This window comes from Mus pahari, chromosome 11, assembly GCF_900095145.1.
Source record: "Mus pahari chromosome 11, PAHARI_EIJ_v1.1, whole genome shotgun sequence".
Taxonomy (NCBI): Eukaryota; Metazoa; Chordata; class Mammalia; order Rodentia; family Muridae; genus Mus; species Mus pahari.
Window position 1 is genome coordinate 64,367,094 of NC_034600.1, and position 19,849 is coordinate 64,386,942.

Below are 19,849 nucleotides of genomic sequence, written 5' to 3' on the forward strand. Positions count from 1 at the left end.
CCTTGGTCTTGCAAACTTTATATGACCCAACACAGGGGTCTACAAAGTGAGTTCCAGGACACCCAGGGTTACACAGAGAAACCCTGTCTCAAAATCCAAATGAATAAATAAATAAATAAATAAATAAATAAATAAATAAATAGTGTTTCACAGTAAATATCTATAGTTCTGCCTCTTGCTCTAGTAAATAAATACCTAAGCAAATCTAGAGGAATCAAATAATCTTCACTAAGCTATGTATTCAGTACATATATTTAGTATATATTTCAGATCAGATGTTGCAAGGTTATGTGAATAAGTAATGTCTGACTCTATTATTAGAACATGCACATTGAAAGCAAATATTGTAGTAACATTCAAACACTGTAGAAATATTTTTCTCTGAGTTCTGACAAGAATGCTGATAAGATGTTACATACATTTGCTCCCATAATTTGAGAGGTAGATACAGGAAAAACAAGTGTCCAACATAATGGTTGGCTGCAAAGAGAGTTAAAGGCCAGTCTGAGTTCCATGGGCTCCAAGAAACTGTTTCCCAAAAAGCAAAGAAAACAGTATGTGAAGTTACATCTATGGTTTAGTGAACTATAAACACTACAGATGGGGGAAGCGGATGAATCAGTTCAAGGTAGCATACATGAATGCACTACACAACTATTCAGTAACGATTTAAACTTAAGGCACAGTTACTATATGACTAATTTTCATTACACTCAAAATGTATCTCCAGAGGGCCATAACTCTGTGCACACAGTAATTCCCAGTACAAAAGACAGAAGTTCATATGCCTTAGTCAGGCCTGAGATCAGCTGGTCACAATGAATTTAAGCTACTTTGTATAACCTTGTTATAGGTAGTAAGGACTAGTACTAATGCATTTTGCTCTTTCTATCCTAGAAAGTTGTGTGAGAAGGAACTTATAAAGATCCTGTACAGGAAGCAGAATAGTAAGCAACAGTTGATTAGGTTCCAATAAAGAGATTGAAGGAAACTAAGACAGTGGCTGTGGGTTAGATGTGAGAAGATGAATGAGAAGAAACAGGGATGGATTTCAATATCAATATTAATTCTTGGTCACATATTGTAGTTTAGAACAAATTTTGAAAGACCAGTCTATTATAGACTGTTCCTGTATTTACCATTCCTTTATTTATTGAGTATTCTCTGTATCAGTCGTGTGGGAATTGCAACAAATAAACGCTTTCCCAGTTGCTGTGATAAAAAAGCGAAGTTTTTTTTTTTTTTTTTTTTTTTTTTTTTTTTTTTTTTTTATTTTTTTTTTCTCTTGTGGAGCAAGGGCCCCATAAAGGAACCGTTTAGAATTAGGACACATAATCTGATACATGCCTGAAAGCAGTGTTTCAGAGAAAACAAGAGAACTGATATGCATCCAATATTGCAAACTAAAGTACCCCATTTTCTTGTGTCTGAATCCAATTTCCAAATTCATTATTTCCAGCTTTTGCAGCCACATAAATAAGATAAAGGCACACTACAAACCTTGCTGATCTTCTGCCCTACAATATCATCTTTCGCCAACCTGCTTTGGAGAGGTGCTTTTGTGTTTCAAGTTAAGGTCTTGCTTGGCAGTGCTGCTTTCTCCTACATTGTTCCAGGACAGTGTGGAGTTTGAGGAAATGGAATTTTTATACCCTTTTAATCCTCTTGGCTACTGATGCACTGATATTTTGGCACTCCCAGTAAGATCGCACAGCTTCTCTGCAGTGCGTTTTATTTTTAGAAAATTCCTTCAGCTCTCTATCTGCCTCTGTCATCTTGCACCCAGGTGACAGACACACACACACACACACACACACACACACACACACACATGGAGAGGGATCCCGTTTTTAGATGTACTTTTAGGGACTTGAACAGTCTCACTCTTATACTAAGCAAACTGAAGTTTTAAAAAAAAAAATGTCTAAATTTTCTATAATGACCTTACTCTGAAAAAATTGACCTCATTATTGATTGATTCAGAACAGAGAATTTGTGTTTTGGCACTTCATTTAAGTAATAACGCTTCAAAAATAATTTACTAGTCATAACAGTGAAAATCTGGCTACAATTTTAGCTCCAAATGTATACTCAAGCATTGTTAGCTAATACTGATGGCTGATTTATGATATGATTTAAATGATGTAGTGACTGAACCATACTAGAACAAATAGATATCAATGAACTGCACATAAGACATAAATCCACTTTTGATGTGGAACTACTTTATTATTAGTCTTCAAAACATCTGATTAGAACAAAGGGTCTCTTGACAAATCTTAAAACTAATTCAAATCTATTTCAAAACATCTTAAAATCTCCCAAAGAACCATAGGCAGAAGGGACAGGGTAGGGAAGGTGGTAAAAGTTTAGCAAGTATATAAATGCAGGTCTTGCTTTGTATTCACTCAGCCTCCAGGAAAACTAAGCCCTGCTTCAAGATACATAGAAAGTACTCCAGTGTGATTTGTTCAATCCATAAAGAATAGATTAAGAAATATGTTATGCACAAGGATAATTTATAAAGTACAAGTCTCTCTTCCATCAAAACCGAGGGCCCATACCTTTGAACAACAATCTCTGGGAATTGCAGTGAGATTTCCTTTAATGAAATAGTTGTCAGTCTCTGTCAAATAAATGCTTTGTATGGACAGCAAGCCAATGCCTGGCACAAAATTCAGTGTTATTTATCAATTATTCACATATCTTTGTCTGTTGGAAGCCCCTGGAAGGGCAGATAAGCCACAGTTCTCATTGCTCTCATGGAGAAAACATTGGCCTTTTGCTTTAGACAAAGTTCTCTGTATGATGTTGTCAAAGCCTAAATGGTTCAGCACATTTTATTAGATGTGAATTTAAGCATTACAGTCATGTTCAGGAGAATCTTGTAACAAAATATGTTAAATTGTTAAATTAAGCAAGGGTGCCATATATAACACATTTAAATAAATTGTGTGACATTTATTTCTACAGTACCCGAAGAAGGAACACGGAGTCAAGCTCAGATAATTTTCTTACCACAGCTGCTCTCAAGAGCGGTGCCAAGTATGTCGGGCTAACCTGCAAGGTTCTAAAGATCGCTTGAAGTCCAAATTATTTTCATAGCAATAATACGTAATAGGCCTTATTGCCATACGATGCAAGAGTAATGACAAAGGAAACTTGGTAATTTCATACTGACAACGGTTGAAGGGAAGCTGTACTGCCAATTATGTTTGTATCACCACCGAGTGTTTGGGAGACAAACACCTAATCTCGAATTGCAGATTGCTCTAATTTCTGTTCTGTTGTCCTGTTAAAGCACCTTAGGCCAGGAACTTTATTTCACTCCATACTTCTAAATAAATATCTGTTACCGAAGGCAATAGACAAATCCTTGAGGCAGGAAAGAAGAGAGAAAACATGGAAGGAAAACTGTTTAATGAACCCTCTGCCTGGCTCATGCTCAGCTAACTTCCTAACGGCCCAGGCCCACCTGCCTAGGGAGAGTGTCAAGTTGACACTAAAACCTCCCAGTATATTGACAGGAAATTGTCATTAATTTTATTAGACCTCTGAGTACCTGCCCTTTTGATTTTGTGCCTTATAAACGGGAGATCCTACAACGTAGTAAGCCTGCTATTTAAAAATGTGTTCCGTTGTCTTGAAGAGAAGCATTTTTTTTTTCAAGCTGTGGAGCTACAGCCTGAATCAGGCGACTTCCCCAATAAAAGAACATTTTACTCAAAGAACTTTTTTTATAGTTTTTCTCTTGTCATTCAAATTTGAGTATTTGTCAGGTGCTTGCAGAAACTAAATGAAGTGGACATGTCCCTGTAAAGGAAAGAACTAAATGCATTTGCTGTTACTGGTATAATTAGAATCTTGTCTGGGGAAAAGTGGATATTTTGACTATGAGTATCACAGCATCCTTAATGCATTTGTGGGATCCGAGTTCACATAAACAGATACTATATTAAAACATTGTTATGATCAACTTTTTCACTGTATGCAAGAATTGTACAATCATGAAAAGTATTTTCCAAATGATACATATAGTGCTTTAGTAATATATGCTAATTAGATGCATTAGAAGGCAACCTACACCAAGAGATTTCAAAGTCTCAAAGGATGAGATGCGCTGTGGATAGGCTTGGTGCTGTTCTCGTGAACCAATCCCCTAATGAATAAAGGAGACAATCACTGGGTGAGTAGGGAAGGATTTCCAGGTTGGACAGAGGAAGAGAGGAAGCAGGAGAGATTTAGGTCCTTTTGGGACAGGGAACAAGATTAGAACTTTAGTTGCTGCACCCAACAACCCATCGTGTTGTTTCTGAACTAAGTTTGTGTTGTGTTTCCATCATGTGGTGCCTTGTCGGGGTTCAAGAGGGAAAGGTGGGTTTGCCTGACATGCATCATAAAGGCTTTGGGGTATTTGAAGCACAAGGCTTTACCATGGAATCCTCACAGTCTCCTCAAATAATGTATCCCTGAACAAAATTCAAAGTTATGCAATTAATATATATTTATATATGTATGTATATATGTATGTGTATGTGTATGTGTATGTGTATGTGTATATGCCAGACTTGTATGGGATCTTTTCTATCTGGAGTGATTAAGCATTTTTCCTTGTCTCAATATGAAATCTGTTTAGGTCCAGTGAGTGAGTGAATAAAGAAAATGTATAAACATTGGGATTTTGTCCAATCACAAGAAAATGAATGAATTATGTCAACTGCAGGGGAAAAAAAAAAATGAACCATAATACTGTTGCTGGCTTCTTCCCATTCACCCATACCCAAATGCTTCCTGCTGTTTCTTTTGCACCTCTAGTACCTGGCACTTCCTTGCTGCAGTGCCCATAGATACTTCAGGGGTAGCTCCAGTCAAGAGAAATGACACCTGTCTGGAACATCAGGACATTTTACTTTTTGATCCAAATTTCTACCATACCATACCCAGTTACATTTCTACTAGGCCTATGCCAACAATGTTCCAATGTGTTGTCAATGAAACTGTTTCTGCATTACTTGCTTTATTCGCTCTATTCTCTCTAGATAGATAGATAGATAGATAGATAGATAGATAGATAGATAGATAGATAGATAGATAGATAGATATCCCTGCATAGACTTCCCCTTGCCAGGTTTAGGTTCTGTACACCCCCTGTGAATGTTCCACAGATCTATCTCTATGTGGAAAGAAAGGCGGCGGGGCTGCTGCAGATCAGAAGAAGATGAGAGAACAAGTGATGCTCCTCCTTTTGCTGAAAAGAATAGGACCTGCCATCTCCCTTGGATATTCTGGGGCCACAACAGCTGTCTTAGTTCAAACACATCATCTGGCTGGAGACTACCATGACAAGCTTAATCAGGTGATGACAAGCTTGAATTCCTCGAGGGACAGATAATGTAGTGCTCCAAAATGGAAGAGCACAGGACTTGGTAACTACTGAATATGGTGGAACATGTGTTTGAAGTTAAGAATGTCATTTCTACTTTAATGAATCTAATCTGGTAGATCAAAAGGTGAAAACCCTTAACAGCTTACACAATGATCTCATGGTCCATTATCAACCCCAAGAACCTCTGTCTTTGTTCCAAAACTGTTTTATTTTCTTGACTCCTACTCTTTGTAAGACCCTGCAGTACGTTATGTTCTATTTTGATGCTTTCTCCCTGTATTATACATTTTCTCCAATGACCAATTATTACCATCACTAGAATTACCACCATAACTTTGTGAAAACCCCCTATAAACTGTTGGTTTATTAAGGTCTTTATGGGTGAAATCATTTTGTATGTGTTTACTGTTGTTCTACATTCCTGGAGAAAACATTCAATAAAATACCAAAACAGCTCATTGTTCTCAAGCAGAGAACAAGCCGTCAAATGCATTTCTAAGAAAGAGGACGGAATAGAATATCTTAAGCAAACTAGGCCAGACTCAGAAAAAAAAAAAAAAAAAAAAAAAAGAGTGTCGTGTATGTGATGGTTTACACTGATTGCCAACATGAAAAGATCTAGAGTATCTTAGAAGCCAAGTCTCTGGCTGTGATAATGAGGAAATGTGCAAACTCAACAAATAAGGTAAGAAGGCTCTGACTAAATGGGCCAGGCCCATAGGGTCTGGGACTGTGTATGAACATGAAAGTCGGCTGAGACCCAACATCCGCCGTCTTTGCTTCTTGCCTGGACCCAATGTTAACCAGTTATCTCAAGTCGCAGTTGCCCTGATTTCTGTGTCATATCTGATACCCTCACACTGGGAGCTCAGTGAAAATGCTTCCTCTTGAATTTCTTTAACCAGATACTTTGTCATAGCATTGAGAAAACAAAAGGGAATGGTTTCCCTCTTGTATGTGAAATCCAGATTTAAAACAAAGAAAGACATGAGGGTAGAACGTGCCTCTTTGGACGTAGTAATGGGATTCATGGGAGGGAAAACGGGAAGGCAAGGGAGTGGATGGGGATTAAGTCTATTTTATACACATCTACAAGGGTCACAATTAAACCACTGTCCTTTCTAATTAATATATGCCACTACAAAAAGGCTTGCAAAACAAGAACAAAGGCAATTAAAGTCTCTGGTGTACCCTGAATGAATAGTTAGTAATTGTGGCATAATTCAGCCTCAATCCCAAATTAGTCCACAGATTAGAAGAACTGGTATCTCCAGGTTATAGAAGAATGTTAGAATTATAGAAGAGAATGTAGATTTGTCTTTTCCAAGCAATGGTCTCCCTAGGAAATCTTCTGGTCACCTACACAGATTGGCTAAGGCCTGCCCACACTGATGCATTAATTCTTTTTTATTTTCTTAACTAAGTCCATACGGACCCATGTGCCACTCTTTTAGAAGTATATTTAAGAATAAATCAAATAATATTTTATAAGATATCTGAGATATGCTAACATGTAAAATTAACCATTACATGATCAATTATATTAAGATTTCCTATAAAGGGGGGTGCTTTTCATTTCAAATAATCCAAACAGGGAAAGGAAGGAGGATATAAAACACAATGATTTAAACAACAAAAATAATGACATTGCTACTTGTTTTACATTTCAGTAATTACTGAAATTTTCACTCACATTTTCTTTTACTTTATAATTATATCTACAGCTGTATGCTATGGGAATGTTTTCCTTATTAACAACAGCACTTTTATATTAGAAAAATTCAACAATCCTCAAATTGTTAATCCCCTGTCAATATGAAACCATCTGGTGTCAATTTCTGTGTAACAGGGTAATATGTGAGTCACTCATGTTCCACACAACCTGCTCAGTGTTGATAATTAGTGAAATTTTATTAATTTTTTTGTGTATAGAGTAAAGGTATTGTTTTAGATAGGATTTTGTCCATTTTTTTCTTGAAGCTTTAGTTACGATTTAGAGGGTTGTTTGTGTCAGAGAGAATGACATTTTCCAAGAGTGAATACAAGAGGAAGCTCACAAGACAATGCTTTCATATACCATACCTGACATAATTGTAAGTATAGCAGGGAGATTTACAATAGTTTAGAATCCTCAGATTTTATCTCCTATTGTGTTTCCAAATAAACTGTAGCATTCTCAAATGAAGTAAGGGAAAACTAGGTTATTAAAAATGTATTACTGTGTGATCAAATGTGTATTCAAAAGATACCAATATTCTGCTTAATCTTTTTGCAAATAGAGATATTGAATACTTATATCTTCTGTCTTTTCTAAACCTTTATATTATTGTCTATAGATATCTCCCTTTTTATTATGATGCTGACATTCCAAATTTTTATTCTATTATTTCTTAATAGTCATTATTCCTGACTTTCTTACTATAAACGGTAGTGATGGGGTAATTCGGGTATCATGACTTTCAGAACTTCAGTTGTTTGTTTTTTCTGTTACATGCACACATAGTAATCTTGTTAATACATTTCTAAAATTTGGGAAATAATCCACTCTGGAAACCAAGTTCAAACCAGCAAAAGTATCTTATTTGAGAAACTAATAAATCAGAGAGATGGCTATGTTTGTGGTTCAAATCTCATGTGTGTGTTTGTGTGTGTGTGTGTGTGTGTGTGTGTGTGTGTGTAAAGGGTGGGCAGGGCAGTTGGACAGGCAGGACAGAACAACCTTTTAAGAAAGAAAACTGGAAATTAGGAGGGATAACGGGCATCCAGTATATTTTATGCTTACATTGGGTACCTCACACCTGGTATTTCTTGTGGGTTTCCTTATTAAGAGTGGTTTCCTTGAGGGACTGTTGGAAGGGTCCTTGGCTGAGAACTAAGCAATGGAGCATAGGGTATAATATTGAAATGTAGGCTCATTCAGGACACCTAGGGTCAGAAGTCATTTCCTGGAATTCAGCTGTTTCTTTGAATTTAGCCGAGTACAAAATGGAGACTAGATAGAAGATGGAGTCCCTGTAGCTAAGGAGACCCTCAACACTTTCAAAAAGAGAAAACCCCCAGAAATTCAATGCACAGTGCTAAGAGAGTAGTATATACAATGTAATCTAGGAAAGTAATTTATTATTTATATTAAATATCACTATTCTTGGTAGTACAATATTTTAAAAGAGAACTAATGTCTTTATTTAGATGAGCATATAACACTTTTCTTCTGTTGCCAATCAGGAGATATTTTAGAATTTGGCATATGATTTGAAGTTCGCATAGTTCACTGCTAGCATTCATCTTGCTGTGTGATAGGGCAAGAGATGGTCTAGCTGAGAAAAAGAGAGGTAATGTCACAGTAATTAAGCAAGAAAACAAAACAAAGAAAATACCACCTTGATTAAATGCATTAGCATTCTATTTTTTTTCCTCCAGCTTCCAGACTTGGTCAAAGGAAGGCTATAGATAAACTATCTTTGCCTTTTGTAACAAGTTCTACGGAAGGGATGGGCTTGACATACATCAGCAAGTGTTTACAACTTCACAGGCTGAAGGCATCTACTCTAAAAGGGGTTCCTTAAGGATGGGAGACCCAGGAATATCCCTGTGACTGAAAGAAATAGGTCACCTACGTGTTCACTTAGAAATCCCTTCTTCTCCCAGAAAGTCACCTTCACAAAGTCTTATCCTATCTTTTCCTCTTTTACACTTAGTGTGAATATAACGTCTCTATCTCCAAAGCCTATAGAAAGTAGTAGAAGAGAGTGCAAAAGCTAAAAACATACAGGGCTTTGGAGTTCATATAGGATAGAGATTTACCATTTTGTTCCATTTTTATTTGTACAGAAGTCTTTCTTCTGGTTCTTTATTTGGAAACTATCATGTCATCTGTATTCTAATAATACCACAGCAAATATCCGTACTTTTACTAACTTGTAATACAATAATCTCAGAGTTCTTTAAGCCATGAATTTGTTAGGAGTCTCACTTCAATATTATCATAGATACATTTAATGCTTTCAAGAAACTGTAGGACAAATCTAGTTCTAGTGGAAAATCTCATATTCTATAAGCCATCCATATATGATCCTGAGGCCGAAGCCCCTTTTCTCTATCTCAGATGTCATAATTATTACATTACAACTGAGAATAATAGTTGTTCTCCTGTCTTCATATATAGAAAAGATTAAGAGATTTCAAAAATTCAAGCAATTAAATTGGTCAAGTTTGGACAATTCATCTAAAATATAACTAAATTAACCAAATCTAAAGACTTTGGCCATATAGAAAAATATATGCAACATTTCAGGGAGAAACTAAGCCTTTTTATCTCTTTAAGTTCAATTTTCTACTCTATACACGCACCATCAAAAAATGTCATCTTGTCCCTGAAAACAGTTTTATTTTTCTTTATTTCCTCACATTAACTCTTTTTCAGACTTTTCTTGTAATGATAATTAGCAAAAATAAACAATTAAACTGTGATTGGATGATTTTAAACATCTCCTTTTCCAGTTTAGTTTAGCGTTCAAGTTTCATTCTCTTTGGTAAGGAGTAACGCAAATAGCTAAGAGACTTTAGACAATTAAGTTTGATGTGCACATTTTTAATTCTCTCAACTGTGATAATGTACTGATCTGCATTGTGCATATTAAAGACCCACACTGAACAGAGGCTCTTCTTCCAAAGATGCAAACACAAACAGTTGTAACCAAATTGAGATAAAATGTGACCTCTCCCAACTCTACTAGACTTACAGTCTATTTTATTACTCTTCCAAACATAGTTCTCTATCAAAAATTGTAGCTTGATCATAACATATGCAAACCCTGCTCAGAATTGTATTCATCCCTATCACATACCAATAAATAATATATGTTACATTTGTATAATAGATTATCGTTTCTTTGCTTTCTGAAAATATAAGAATAAAATGCATGTGAAGCTTAATGGTGTTCTAAAAGAAAAATAAATCTCATTTATTTTAAATAAATCATAGGGTTATATATGATTCCTAGCATTCTGAAATAATGTTTGAATATGCTCTTTATATTAGCACTGAGTGGGAAAATGTACCTGGATACTAAATTCTTTCAAGGAAGATGTGTGATTGGATCCTTGTGACTAATCATTTCCAAGCAAGATAATAATGCAAAAGGCTGGGAATATTGCTTCAGATTTGAAGCATATCTACCAAGCAAAATTGACTTCCTATTCTTTTCTTATTCGACATTGTTAATACACATATTATCTGTCTACATGGGGAAATATCATGTCTCTGAAATAGATGATTTAATAGAGTTGAGATGGTTTTGAAAATCTCATGTAATGTATTTTTTTAAAAGATGGCAGGTAAATGAGTAAGTTGTAACTGCTATTTATGTGCTTCATTTTTACAGAAAACAGGCCACACTGGTTTGCATGACTTCACTTTATTTCTTGTATTTACCTTATAAACTTTTCATGTATTTTACATTTATAAAACACAGACAAATTGTGCTTGCATACCTTTATGTGGTGGCAGATTAATACAATAAGGAGTATGAATTAAAAGGTGAGTAACTACAGGAAAGAGGCATCCCATATTTAAGGGACCCCTTTGAATTTTTAGCACTGGAATGTTCCTGTTAAGCAACAGGAGTTGGAGAAGGGACTGAAGGAGCTGGGGCGGGGTTACAGCCCCATGGAGGGAGCAACAGTGTCAACAGGTCAGAAGTCCCCAGGGCTCCAGGCCAAAGAGGAGGGACCCATGGCTCTGTTTGCACCCATGGTAGAAGATGGACTTGTTGGACATCAGTAGGAGGAGAGACCCTTGGCCCTGGAGGGTGTTTGATGCCCCAGTGTAGGGGAATGCCAGGGAGGAAAGACTGGAGTGGGTGGGTGGATGGGAGAGCATCCTCATAGAGGCAGGGTTAAGGGGATTGGGATAGGGAGTTTCTGGAGGGGAGACATGGAAAGGGGAAAACATTTAAAATGAAAATAAAGAAAATATCCAATAAAAGGAAAAAAAAAACCTAACAGTAGTAAATGATAAGTATTTGATATCTAAGTGCTCAAGGCAAGGACCAGATAACTCGCTTTTTTCTTTGCTTTGAGTGAAAATAAATGGGGGTTTAATTCTGTTGCTGTGCATATCATTTATAATTCTACATGCTTGAAACACCCAAGGAAAAAGAACTTCAGACCAAGGATACAAACTTGTACCTGTAAAAATTACTGCAAAGATATAGTTCTGAAGAACCTGCTAGCATAATCGGAAGGCCCTCTCAATGGAGTAGTAAGGGACGAGAATTTGCCTGAACTGTAGTAAGTGACTTTCATGCAGTTTAGATAGAAGTAGGGATGATTACTTTAGGATACAATTTCCCTGCATGTTAGCTATTTTTTCAGTCTCATTTACTCTCTTCTCCCAAGCTGATCCAAGTAAGATTATTGGTTACAAATATAAATGAACAATTCTGGGGTTAGTAAGTTTTGTATCTTTGAAGAAAGTTTGAAAGCTTTCCTCATAATCAGGGAGATGGGTAAGGCCAATTCCAATCATGGCTACTTCTATGCTGTCTTTAATTTTTTTGTAAAGATCAGGATCAGGTAGAACTGCATCTATTAAAAGATGAAACTACTTTCTCTCAGGAATCCTCAAAAAAAAAAAAAAAAGACTCTTTAAGACAAAAAAGTGGTATGAGCTGCAAAAATAATAGAAGCAAAATTTATGAGAAACTTAAAAGCATATTGTAAATATAGCCTAGAAAAGAGAATAGAAGTATACAACCTTCTAATTAATTTATACAAGTTGAGGATGTATAATTACAAATTATAAGTTCGAGAGTGTAGCCAGGAGGCTCGGACCAAGCAGGGCTTTCCTTGCAGTGGATTGTGTAGAGTGTACAGCCAGTCTCTTGTCTTCTGTTCGGCATGGCATCTTCTGATATTCAGGTGAAAGAGCTGGAGAAGTGCGCTTCAGGGCAGGCTTTTGAGCTGATTCTCAGCCCCTGGTCAAAAGAATCTGTCCCCGATCCCCCCCCCCCCAAAAAAAAAAAAGAAGAAGAAGGACCTTTCCCTGGAGAAAATCCAGAAGAAATGAGAAGCCGCAGAAGAAAGATGCAAGTCTCGTGAAGCGGAAGTCTTGAAGCAGCTTGCGGAGAAAGGGGAGCACGAAGAGGAGGTGCTCCATAAAGCCATCGAGGAGAACAACAACTTCAGCAAGATGGCTGAGGAGAAGCTGACCCACAAACTAGAGACTAACAAAGAGAACCGGGAGGCGCAGTTGTTGGCCAAGCCGGAGCGCTTGCGAGAAGGACAAGCCTGTTGAAGAGGTGCGGAAGAACAAAGAATCCAAAGACCCTGCGGATGAGACCGAGGCTGACTACATTGTCCCGAGAACTGACTTTCTCCCCAACCCCTTCCTAAATATCCAAAGGCTGTACTGGCCAGTGTCATTTACTTTTCCCTCCTGACAGATATTCTAGAAGCAAATGTAGGACCTTATAGGTTGATCCAGAGAGTGAGGTGTTTTAGGGGCACAAGGGGAGAAACTGAAAGTGTTTTACTCTTTCTTAAAGTGTTGGTCTTTCTAATGTAGCTATTTTTCTCGTTGCATCTTTTCCACTCGGGCACAATCGGTGTGCTGGGTTAATGGCTAGTACTGTATTGACTGTGGAAGACGTTTGTGAATAGTATGTAGTGGCTTCTTCCAACCCATTCGATGCTGAATATCTGTTCACTTTGCGATCCCAATTCTGGCCCAATCTCACCAGATACTACTGTACTTGAATGGTTAATTAACTGCACAGTGCTGTTAAAAAAATAAAATTATAAGTTCTTGTTCCTAAGCTAAGTGAAATAATATGCCTTTATTTGCTTTAAGCAAAGCAAACAAACAACAAAATAACTTGGATGACGAAAGATCCTTTGTCAGCGTGAGTATTGCATTGGCTCACCTAGTAAACTTTTTGAGCGTAAAATTTGAAAATAATCCTTTTAAAATGTATATTCTTTTTTTTTCTCTAAAAATTTTGACAGCCAGACCACCACACATATAAATCAGCCCTACCTAACGTCAACCTTATCCTTGGAAGGGGTAGGAAAAGAAGGGAGGGGGCAAGATCTATGTCAAACAAAGCAGAAACGGAGTTCAATCAGCTCTACGATCAAGCAAGTTGTCATTGACAAATGCAGAAATATTTAAATGGTCAAATGGAATAACTAATAACTCAATGGCTATATCACACAAAAATAAGAAAATAGAAAGGGTGCCGCAACTGGGAAAGGACAATACATTCAGAAATAGGAAGGTTTTTAAATAATTTACAATAGTGTAGTATTTTTTTAAATATTTATTTTTTTAAATAAAAAATTTAACAATACTTATATGCTCAGAAAAGCCCAAAATGCTACTACCATTCCTAATGTAAGGATTAAATTGTGGGTCATGTTAGAACAAACAACTGAGTAAGTATGGAATGTGTTTATTTTGGTTTTTAATTAAAAGAAAAGAACCCCCAGAGTGTTGGGGATATAGTTTAATTGTGGAGAAATTCTTTAGTCTGTGAGAACCCTAAGTTGGAGCCATATCAAGACTTGGACACACATGCACACACACTCATATGTGCTAGCAACATGTTCTGTAAATGCAAAGTTTAAAAAACAAATTTATATCCCACCTTTTCATTAAACTTTAGGGTTTTAAAATCAAGTATAAAATAAATCTCACCAGTGATAAACAGGCAAAGCAATATACAATTGCCAAAGAAATGAAACAAATGATACAACAATGTACATAATTTGTATTCATACATAAACATATATAGAGAAAAGATTCGTGAGCAGATGCAAGCTCAGTTACAAAGTTCAAATAAAAAAAGTTAAAATTTAAAAGTTCCCCAGAGTTAAACAACTGGAAAGTGACATCATAATGTATAATGTCATAAAGTGAGGATTAAAATTGAGACTTTAGAGTCCTCTTTAAAATGAAGGCAAGAGCAATTATAATAAACTTTGAAGTTTCTTGATAGAATAATACATGTATATTTATCTGTTTATTTTGGAGACACACATAAATACTGAAATATACATCAGTATACACAGAAACACTGACTTTTATATTCATAAATCAAGCGTCTAATTGTCTGCTTGGTATGGGGATCCAAGGCCTATTGCTATTGCCTAAGAAGCTTTGAAGGACATTTAAGGATTGGCAAGGTCTATAGCCAGTTTAGCTGGTCAGAATGAGGTTAGGGTAGTTTTGGTCTCTAGGAATGTGATAGGAGGAAAGAATTAGATCATATCTTCTGCTAGAGTAAAGCCTATATCTCTTAAAGCCTTTGTGTCTTGTTGTTTAAGGTATTCTAGAGGTAGTTTTCCATCCTGTTTTTCATCTAGCCAAATTAGTAGTAAACCATGTAATGGGCTATATGGAGAATTGTTTGTTTGGTTTTTTTTTGGTTTTTTTTTTTTGAGACAGGGTTTCTCTATGTAGTCCTGGCTGTCCTGGAATTCACTTTGTAGACCAGGCTGGCCTCGAACTCAAAACTCCACCTGCCTCTGCCTCCCAAGTGGAGAATTGTTTTAAGATGCTGTTTCAATGGATGGGCTACTGTGAGTGTTCCTGCCGGGGAAACACTCCGGTCAAGGTTCATCCTGAAGGGCAGGAATATCCTAAAAGGGAATAGGCTGCGAAAAGGAAATGAAGCCAAGGCAATTTCATACTGGTCAAGGCTCGAAGTTTAATAACCGAACTCTGTTTAAGTAACATGGAAAAATCCCAGCCCCATCTTTAGTCTTTTGAAGTTGCCAGTGGCGGTCAGATCATAGGCGTGTCCAAGGGATCATAGGTGGGTCCAAGGATCGAGGTGGGGATGAGTGTCTGTTGACGTAGGCGGTCCAAGGATGCTGCCTTCTGGGAGATCAAAGGGGCTCCTCTTGGTAGGCAGTGGAGACACAGCAACTCTCTGTTGGGCCTCAGCACCTGTAGGGGGCTGGTGTTTTGAAGGAGAGTGATTAGTGGAAGTGGGAGACCCCAACACTACTGCTTCCTGTCAAGAAGTCAGACTGTGAGCTATGCCTCAGGGGAGTGTGCTCCACTCCACTCAAATCTACCTGCTGGCTATGAGTTATTTATCTTAGGTACTGAGAAAGCAAATTGTTTGCTTTGTTCATCAAATGGTATTGAAAAGAAACAATCTTTAATGCCCAGTACCAATATTGGGGTGTTTACAGGTGTGGCAGAGGAAAGGCAGAAATCATGCTGAGGTGAGCCCCAAGCTTTCACAGTTTTGTTGATTTCCCTTAAATCCTGGAGGAATCTCCAGGTCTTGTGCTTCATTTTAATTAGAGACCAGTGTTTTCTGCTTCTAGAGATATTTCTTATGTGATGTTTAGCTAATTGTTGCAAGATTATTAATTTCTCCCTAGTTAGAGGCAGTTCAACCCAGATGAAACCATCTGTCATCCGCACCAAGCAGGATGTAAGATACTTAACAGCAGCCCTTAGATTTGGGGCTCCCTTTGATCTTAGTGATTTTCTATTTGGGGACACTCATTTTGTTCTCCACTAGCAAGGACTGCAATTAAATTTTCTAAGATATCTCTACCTAGCAAGTTATTGGCCACATAGGCCACTTGTGGTCAGATGTTCCAATTCATTCCATCCAGATACATTCCCATTGATACAAATTTTCGGTAATAAATGCTGATAGGTTTAGGTTTATGAGTAGCTCCGTCATTTTTTGGGGCAGGCTTCCTTCCCATATCTAGCTTCTCCACTTTTAAAACATCTTGAATTGGAAAATGTTGCAGCTGCAAAGGCTTGTGCAAGGGAGGAGGCCTGATAAGAGGCAGGCCCCAAGTCTAGGGTAGCCAAGGTCCATTTGTTGTGATGTTAATTTTTTTACTCCCTGGGATGCCTGCCTGTCATCCAGTCTCAGATAAGATTGTTTGGCTTCTGGGTCTGGTATTTATCAGACTGAACTAGATTGTACCCTCAGTATAAAACCCAGGAGGGTGTCAGTTGGTCGTTGTTTTGAGAGGACCAGTGGGATGGTTTGTCCAGGTCCTGTGATCAAGGGAGTTAGACAGTCCCAGGCCAGGAGTATACATATGTAAACATGCTCCAAGCAGCCAACAGGGAGCAAAGCCTGTTGAATCCCTGTGGAGAAGTTACTCTGGCCAAACAGTTGGACATAATTCTAGTTTATTAATTGTGCTGGGTTTTTTTTTGCTTGATCTGTTGATTATGTATTTCATTTTTCTTATCCTACATTTGACATTCATCTCTAAATAGCATCTCCCATTGTAGGAAGAGAGGGCTGGGGGAAGAAGATGGACCAGTCCTGGGAGTTTTAAAAGTTCCTATTGGAACTTTGTACAAGAGATTTGTTGCATGAGGTATGGATTCCATCTTCTCAGTTTGGCATAGTCTGCTTCTGGGATAGGATACCAGGCCTGCAGGTATTTATTGCCTTGCTAGATCTTGATTAAAGGGAAGGTCCCTATGGGTGGAGGTCCTAGGGACCCAGGCCACAGAGGCTGAGGGAGCTGGGGCTAATTATTCCCAGGTCTCTGAGATACAGAGCTGCACAATGGCCATTGATGGTGGTGCTGAAGTTGTGAGAGGGTTTATTGATCATTAGGGATAATTGTTCATAGCATCTCTGGAGTTAAAGAGTTGCTTAATGACCATGGGTATTGGTGCATGGCCATTCTTAATTGGGGGAAGGTTTGTCTAGGTGTCTTTAAATTTTGGTTGTAATTTGTGGGTCTCTATCCTCTGTCACTAATGAAGGCTTAAAGGACAGAAGAGGAGGATAGATGGGGGGAGGGGTGTTGTGGGGTAGGGAGTAATTTCTTAATTAGATAGATAGCTTTTCCAAAGCAGCTAAATCAGCTATGGGACAATCGTCAGGGTCTTCCTCCTTTTTTGAGTCTTTTCCTTTGTCCTCTTGAATTTTTTCCTCTAATGAGTCATTTTGAGGCTTGGATTTTTCTCATAGGCATTGGCTAATGGCAGCTATCACAGGGAGGAAAGAGAGTGACACAGCACAGCCTTCCTTCCCGGGCTTCTTTCTTATGAGCCAGGTAGGCAACTCAGGTCCAGATGACTGGATCATAAATATCCAACGACAGGACCCATAATTTTAGTTGAAGCACTTCACTGCAGAATTCTAGGCCCTCTCTGGGAGGTCTTATGTCCTCTTGGTTTAAGTAAGGCTGACAGAAAACAAATTTGGAAATCCCTCTGGTGTGATGTCTAACTCCGTATGATAAAAGGAGGAAGTGTTGTTAGAGCAAAGGTCAATGTTCCTGATGCTCTTCTGCCAAAGGGGATTGGTGTGTCCCACTGAACACCAGCCTTACAGCAGATTACAAAACTTGCAGCTGTCTTTGTGACTTGTAAATAGTTGATGCATCACCAGTTTTTTTTTTTTTTTTTTTTGGTCAGAGGTTAAAAGGTCATATAGACTATATATATATCTATATATGATAGCACTAATTGTGCTATCAAGGTCTTGAAAGAGGGTAGGAGGACTCTTCAGCTAGTATTTGGGAGTAGCCCTGACCAAGAAGTGGCAGTTATTACACAAACTGTTTCCTGCTCTTCACAATGGCACAGATGAAACATATATCAAAGAAAGGGAAATAGCAGATCTATCCTCAGAGTGGGATGGTTTGGCAAGATGCTGCTACCCTCCAGTGTTTGAAAGGTATTCATGAATCTCCACCTTGTCCTGTGACCCACATTGGTCTCGATCGATCTGTGGCTTTCCCTACTCTCATAGCTCATTGGCCATATGGACCCTGAGGGCAGTGGGAGCAGAGACATAGAACTGGGAATTCAGAAGCTTGCTAAGTACTTATTGTAAATGACTACACTGAGACCTGGTATCAGGAGGCAGATCAACAGAGGATAAATCAAGGTATATAAAATTTGGTGAGAACAAGTGTAGAAACATCCAGGATGGGCAAAAGTCTTTGGCTGCGGGCTTAGGATGCCTGGGAAGCATCCTTATCATAGGGACACATTACAGGAATCTCAGGTGATGGCTTAACAGGTTTAATCAGAAGAAATTGATCCTGTAATCTAATGGAGGCTATGTGACATTCCTCAGGTAGAGTCATGTGTGGGGGCTTAGAACTCCCCAGACAATATCAGAGGAGGAGAAGCCTTGCTATTTTAGAGTACACCATTACTTGCAGAGCCCCAGAAGGCAACTGAGACAATGGTAGACTTCAACCTCAATTGGCAGTTTCCCCCCAGACTTACTTTCCAATTATGCTACCCCAAGTACAGTTGGAGCTTTAAACTCTGTGGAATCAAGCCAATGTGTAAGTGTACATGGGTTTCTGTCTTCACAGTGTCCTTGTCTAGTCTTCTGTAGGTATCATCTCCAGATAGGAACATACTGAATTTTCTGGCTAGGAAAGAGTTCATTTCTGTGTGCCATATTTCCAGCAGCAATTACAATTGTCACTTCTCCCTATGGCATGTCCTCTTCTAGGCTTGACCTGTGGTTTATTGAAAGACAACTGAGTTGTGAAATATAAAACAGTCATCCTCAGAAGAGGCCGACTAATTGGTTATCCTCTGCTATCTTTATTTGTAAGTTGGTCTCAGCAGGACTCAGAGTCCCTGTTGGGTTTCCATCTACATTTCTTCTTATAAAGGAAGAATTGGAAGAGTAACTAATTTTACAAATATGTCTAATGCAATGGATATGATAATCAAAAGGAATTTTTTTTTCAGACCATTAGAAAGCTATTGAATAAGGTCTCCATTTTCTGCATTCAAAATGAGAGTCACTGTTCAAGAAAAGCTATTTTGTCTCAAAGTTACTAGGATTTGAAAGGACTGGATTTGGGTATCTAGTGAAAAGAAAACATTTAGGATTCAGGTGTCTGAAATCCATGTAATGTTTACTGCTTCACATGATCCTTCACACATACATCCCTAATTTCTAATTGGAAAGACATCATTGCAATACAGAATTGCCACAGAAATTCACACTCTGGAGTGAGTGTGTAACCTTGTTTCTCAAGTTACCCTCCTCTAATGTTAAAAACTTTTCTGTCTCCAAAAGAGATCTCTGGAGCCCCGCCAGTTTGTAAACAACCACGGTTACTGGGCAGCTGAATTTGCCCAAATGAATGAAGCTTTAATTATCTCCAAAGCTTGATGTCAATTTGGGGGTAAGCTTTGTCTTTGAATGTAAATTAAACTTTTCAAGTGATTAGGGTAGTTTAAGACCTGCTGCATTTAATTTTCATAGCTAATTTTGTACTGGCTGTGTTCAGTCACTGTGGCTGGATTCCTTTCTGGAAATTTATACTGAAATATTAGAAAGTTGAAACATCTCAATGGAATTGTTTTTTTTTTTTTATTTATTATTATTTTCTTTATTTACATTTCAAATGCTATCCCGAAAGTTCCCTATATCCCCCCCCCCACCCCTGCTTCCCTACCCACTCACTCCCACTACTTGG